We start from the raw sequence: 6,530 nt of genomic DNA on the forward strand, positions 1-6,530 counted from the left end.
CAATCTATGACTAGTTAATAACGTTGTATTTAGAATTAGATTGCCGGTGAAATTCACCACACTAAGATGGCGCTAACTGTGATTAGTTTATGGAGCGACATCCACATAGAGTCCGTCTTTCGTTTCTAGAGCTAAGCAACCACGCGGAGTTCGCGGAATTTAAGTAACATTTGGACCGTGAGCGGAGGCAACATAGTAGCAAGCACAGGGCTGCGGTTTTCTTTGACGGGCAAGACATTCTCGATAAAACAGGTACGGGCAGCATTTCATTGAGTGCGAGTTTTGGGGAAGTCTTTTTGGACATGGTAGTAACCACGTGGTATTTTCTTTGACTCTTTTAGACGAATATAAAATAACGAAGATAAGGTAGGGTGCGGATTCTCTTAAGCCATGTCTTTTGTATTTTCAAGGTAGAAGTGTTTTTTTAAGGTGACCTATATTTGTTGTCACAGAGTCTACTGATGAAAAGAATAAGGTATGTTTACAGATTAGACGAGGCTAATTCAGTCAATACTACCCATTATGCAGACAGCTAAAAACGGGCTCTTATTTCGTTTAAACAGAACACTAGTGATCGAGGTGAATACTTGCACAGACATAACAACACAGAGCAGTTGTTGTTTTCAGGTACGAACAATACATAAAACACTCTATTGAACCCCTATGTTTAATTAAATTCAAGACACTCATACAAAGTATTTTTATTTTTTATTCTACAGAGTTTCCCCTGATGAAGGCGCCATATAGGTGCCGAAATGCATTGGGCTCATCAGTGAACGAATGATAATACATGTTATGTTAAATGTTTAAATGTACAGAAAAAAACATGTTATGTGCAAAACAGAGAATATAAATGCATACTGTTATGAATATTGAGAATAACAAGAAAAAATGCTAAAGAGAATTGAATAATCAAAAATAAATGTGTTAATAAGGAAAACAGAAGGTTTATATCGTGGTGATATAAACGTATATAAATAAGGTGCGGAGCACCAGGTGAACAGTGCGCGATTAGGTGGGTACTAAAACCCATCATAACCTATCATTAGATAAATAATGACATTAAAAGCATGTATCTTTCTCTTTTCCTTTCTTAATCTTCTGCCCGCATAGGATAGCACAGTAAAATTAACCGATTTTTAAGAAACTCTTTGTGGCATGATGCAATTCTATGACGCTTTATGAATATGTATCATATATACTTTAGCTGTTTTTGGTGCAATTTGCCTTCAATTACCGAGACGTACCTGTCGCAGGAGCAAGACACGCACATTCACATGGAGCCTAATGACAGGGCCAGGTTATCTATGGGGAGACGCCGATTCATGAAGCGGGAACCGGTGCTTACTAAGGTAAGACCCGCTACTAGACGAGTCCCTTTGTTGCATTGCTGGTAAATTCGGCCGGCCGGTCTGCCAGACGGGTCCGCTGTTATTAGCCGATGTAGGATTTTTTATAAATGAATTATATAGTGCTAGGCTGTGTGCACACTGCGGGCTCTGTGTGCATTGCACTAACTTCCAAACAAACTCCCAAACCGCCGGTGACTTCTGCCAATCAGGTCCGGTCACCTCTGTGCGACGAGGTCACTTCCCCTGTGGTTGCAGAAACACCTTTTGTTCTTCTTCCTGGTAACCAGCTAAGGACGCTAAATACCTTCCCCCTCCCCTCCCATTTACAGTAATTGACTTTAGGAGTCAGGCTCTAAGCTTATTATTGTAATACCAAACTGCTGGATACGTGCCACGAAGTTCAACTCACGCCTTTCTCCAGAAGCCAGTCCCTTCATCTTGGCGGGAAAACTCTCGTAGTTTCTCTGCAGTACTAGTCACACACGGTCGTCTCTTAGTCTGCTGCCTGCGCACTAGGTGTGGCGTCGTCACGAGCTGAGCTCCACGTCACAGCAGCGCGTAAACGCACGCATCCCAGTGAAATGGCCAATCACTGCATGGCTTCACTGTGTGAAGCCATGCAGTGATTGGCCATTAAGTTGTGGCTGAGGCAGTGTGTGCCACCCCCACACGCGGCATCCAATGATGGATGCTGCGCGGTGGGCCAGCCGCGCCAGGATTGGCTAAGGGGGCACATTTGCTGCTCACCCTGTCGCCCCTTGTAAACCCAGGCTACGGCAGGCTAAGAAGTACCCCTGGGTCCCGCTGGGGAACTTACACTGCGCATGCTTGGGCAAGTTGGAACCCAAATTGCACTTGCGCACTACGGTCTGTCTGCTGCAGCCTGAGTGTACTGTCACTCAAGCTGCAGCAGGCCACCCCCGTGCGCACTCCGAAATGGCCGGGTGAGTCCCGGCGGCTGACTTGTAATGTACACACTTGTACATAGTAATTTTATTGTTAAAGGATTGCAGCCGCGATGCGGGTCCATGTGGCTGGTGGGGCTACGCACCTACGCCCCAAAGGACGCACCGCGGCTGGGCCTAGGCCCGTCTCGCCTCTTGAGTCGGGACAGTGTCCGTCCCCGCTCCTTTGCCGCTGCCAGCCCCCTGGTGCTCTCTCTTGCCTACTGTCCACCGACGGACAGCCTCTCCCATCGCGTCTGGGCACCAACGTCACTCACTGTGTCGCCGCTGGGCATGAAAACTGGCAGAGCTCTGAAATGTGTGTCCTACACCTCTGCCATCTTGGACACCCCCCTTCACTCAGCTTTTGAGTAACAGTCATATGTGGTATGTCTTCTCAGAAAAAATTCGAATGAATTTTGAATCAAATTCAGTTAGCCCTAAACAGGCTCTAACTTTATCCTTCCCAGTAGGACTTGGTGCTTTCCTTATATCTTCAACCAATCCTTGTTTTGGTTTGATACCATCTTTACTAATACTGTGACCAAGATATACAACCTCTTTCTGTGCAAATTTACATTTGCTGAATTCCACTATCAACCCTTTAACTCTTAGAGTCTCAAGGACATGTATATGTTGAGCATCATGTTTAATTCTGTCTTTGCCTATGATAAGGATATCTTCCTGAAAAGACTTTACACCCACCACTCCCTTGTTCTTTGGAATAAAGCTGCACTGGAGGCCCCACTGAAGGGTAGCCTTGTACATTTGAAGCAGCCAAAAGGTGTAATAAATGTTGTAAGTTTCTTACTGTCTGAAAGTAAAGGCACCTGGTGATAGGCAGATTTCAGATCCAAGGTTGAAAACCAACACACATCCTTCATAGCAGCAAACAACTCATTTATTCGTGGCAATGGAAACGTATCAACTAAGATGTTTTCATTAAGCTCTTAAAGATCTACACATGATATAACTTTTTTATCAGTCGGCCTCACTACCACCAATGGAGAAACCCATCCGCAGATTCACGTGTTCAATTATACCATATTTCAACTAATTTTTGTAACTCTATGTTCACTTCTTCCTTTAAGGATATGGGTATTGCCTAACCTTGTGAACACATGGAACACCAGAAGACTTCAAAACAATCCTGTGCTCAAAACCATTCAAATGACCCAACTTACCAGTGAAAACATTGGGGTAATCTTTTAAAACATCAGCACTATCTTCTCCACCATCACATCGATAAGAAAGGATTCATACATTTGGTATTTAATATGATTCCTAACTCACACTGATCAGCCAAGCCTAAAACAGAAGATCCTTTCTTTGCCACATACAACTTGCAATTCGCTTTCCTACTTTTTTAACGGACATTCTAGATGCACACAACCAACAAAATCTATTCTGTTGCCAGTGTAACTCTTAGAAATTACTTAAAATTTGTCCAGATGTGAGCCAAGATTTGCTTATGAATTGTTTTTTCCAAATAGTTTCACGCACAATAATAAAATATGAGCCTGAATCAGCTACTAGGTTCAACATCACCCCACCCATTCTCACCTCACACAGGGCTTATTCACCTAAGCTTGATTCACGCCTAAAATATCAATATCAAAATCAATACAGAAAATATGATTAATATTTGTCATGTCAGAATCATCTGAATTCGCATCACTTTCTTCATTCACACAGTTCACATTTATCTTGTATTGCTCAATTTTCTTCTGCAAACTTTAGTATAGTGACTAATAATACCACAAATTAAGCATTTTTGATTCCTGTCAGGACACTTCTTATAATACGATAGATGATCCGCCGAATCACTGCGATAACACTTCCTAGGACTAGAATTTGCCCCTGTATTCATGCTTGAACTTTTCTTCTCACAAGAAGCTTTCAACTTCCCCTCTTTAGCATTTAACCATCCCCCTTTACATTTCTCTTCTGTCTTGTTTTCAGAGGGTACCATTTTATTCACCACTTTAACATCCAGCGCTTCATTTAAAACTGCTTTAGCATATTTACCCGTTAGTTCTGCTTTTTAGGTCGAGCCTAGTGCAGCGAGCATGAGCTGCACTAGGAGATGGCCTTTTGGAATCGATCTGCAGTTTCCAGAAACTTGTGCATGCCATGAGTAGTGGCGCGTAGGGGCCATCTGTTGGTAATTAGCGTGGCCGTGCTTGTTGTTTACAGTGCTTTGGGTAGCTTGTTAACTCTAACTTCCGCCACAGCCGCCTTGGGAAATACTCGTTGGCCGTTGGTGAGGTGATGCACAGAAAGCTCCCCGGTTTAGGAGATGCGACCCTCTAATGCCTTGTTAACTCTAACTTTCCGCCACAACCGCCTTGGGAAATACTCATTGGCCGTTGGTGAGGAGACGCACAGAAAGCTCACCAGTTTCGGAGCTGCGATTTTCTAGTGCCGACATGGCCAAACTGTCCCTGGATGACCTGATCAGGAAGCGGGGGCTAGCAGCTCCAGGCAGACAAAATTCAAGATCTGTAGCAAGTGGTATCCACCCACGCACTGGAGTTGCACTGAGCTTTGGAGTGCCGCTACGTGCAGGAGTCCCAGCACGCACTGGAAACTCCCAGCCCACCTTCAACAGAGTTGTTGTTCCCGCTGCTGGTTTGCAACGAACGTTTGACGCCTGTCAAAAGATAGGCATCACAGATGCTCGCCAGCGACTAGGGTTGAAAGATGCCTGGGAGAAGTTGGCACAGAAGGATGCCAGTTTCCGCATTCGGGGCAAAGTGCAGGACATTCAGGAGATGCTCAACTCGCGGAAATTGCACGGTGACATCAGTGAGTCAGCTGGCAAAATGTTGGATGCTTGTGAGAAAATTGGCTTCAAGCGTAACCCTCCTGCAGCCATCATCAGCCGAGCCGTGGCCTCAGGCCCCTCAAACATGAAGATTACAAAGACCATCCAGGTCCCGCAGCACAAACCTGTAAGTGTGAGCCTGCCACACAGTCTGGCAGGCATGAGGATAAATGTGGTGAACCACCAGCCGCTCAACCAGAGCCTAGAAGACTTGGCGGAATATTAAGATGGGGCTGAAGAGCTGACCACCCCTATTCCCAGGAAGCAGATGAAGGTGGGCCCATCAAACAGCTTCCTTCAAAACCGGCCTGGCCTAAGTGGTCCTAAATCCACATTGTCCAAGACTGTTCCTCTGACAAAGGTTGTTCAGAATGACGCATACACAGCCCCCATCCCTCAATCCCCTACGCGGGCTCCCGTGCACGCAAAACCTCTAACCAACATGTCCTGTACGCTGGTGACTAAAGAAGAGATCCCAGCACCTCTGCCACTCCCAGCTGAGCCTGTATACAGCCCCTTGGAAGGCACCAAGATGACTGAATAACCTGCACCCGCGAGTGACGGAAAAGGATATTGTAGAGCTGTTCTGTGTGTGTGGAGCCTTAAAACATGCCAGACTGGTAATCCTGGGTGTGGCAGAAATTGTATTTGTGAAGAAGGATGATGCTGTCAGTGCATACAAGAAGTACAACAAACGCTGCTTGGATGGTCAGCCCATGAAATGTAACCTTTACATGAATGGCAATATCACATCAGATCAGCCCATTCTCCTGCGATTAAGTGACACTCCCTCTGCTGCTAAGAAAGTGACTGATACCCGCCAGGCCTTGCCCTGCACACTCTAAGCCTGCACCGGAGGTGTACCCAGATACTATCTTGAAGGCGCTCTTTAAATCATCAGCAGCAGCTGCCACCACCTCTGCTTCAGCCACAACATTCAAGATCAAGATCTAAGGCGTAGGCTTGCAGCCTTTTGGTGTGGTGGAGGGAAGAGTTATCACAGGGCAGGAGTGTGCGATGCAGCCCCCTTGATGAAACATAAATTGAACCCTGGACTTTAACGGCCAAGCAGATTATGGACTGCAGACAAATGTCGAGAAGGGTGGGGGAGCAGCCGCTATATAGAAGAGATCTGAGGCGGGCATGGTAACAACAGGACAAGAAAAAGACATGGATTTTGTTTTTCTTCGACCAATTTTACGATCACTTTTTTTTGTAAAAAAAAAATTGTTTGACTATTCTCACTTTCAACTAAAATGAACTGACATTGCATCCCAGGGCTTCAGAGGCTCCCACTGTAGTGTTCTCCGATGCGGGGTAGCGGTGCAGTCTACCCGCATCAGAGATGTTAAGTTAGCGCTGGCGCGTGATGACACGCCCCAGCTATAAATAAAGGAGGCGTGGCCC

General features: G+C 45.6%; 1 pseudogene; it reads left to right on the plus strand.

Annotated features, from left to right (window-relative positions):
• Positions 1 to 4,725: 4,725 nt before the first annotated feature.
• LOC147702270 (polymerase delta-interacting protein 3 pseudogene) lies at positions 4,726 to 6,077 on the plus strand (annotated as a pseudogene).
• The last annotated feature ends 453 nt before the right edge of the window (positions 6,078 to 6,530 follow it).

This window comes from Lissotriton vulgaris, chromosome 7 (genome assembly GCF_964263255.1).
Source record: "Lissotriton vulgaris chromosome 7, aLisVul1.2, whole genome shotgun sequence".
Lineage (NCBI taxonomy): Eukaryota > Metazoa > Chordata > Amphibia > Caudata > Salamandridae > Lissotriton > Lissotriton vulgaris.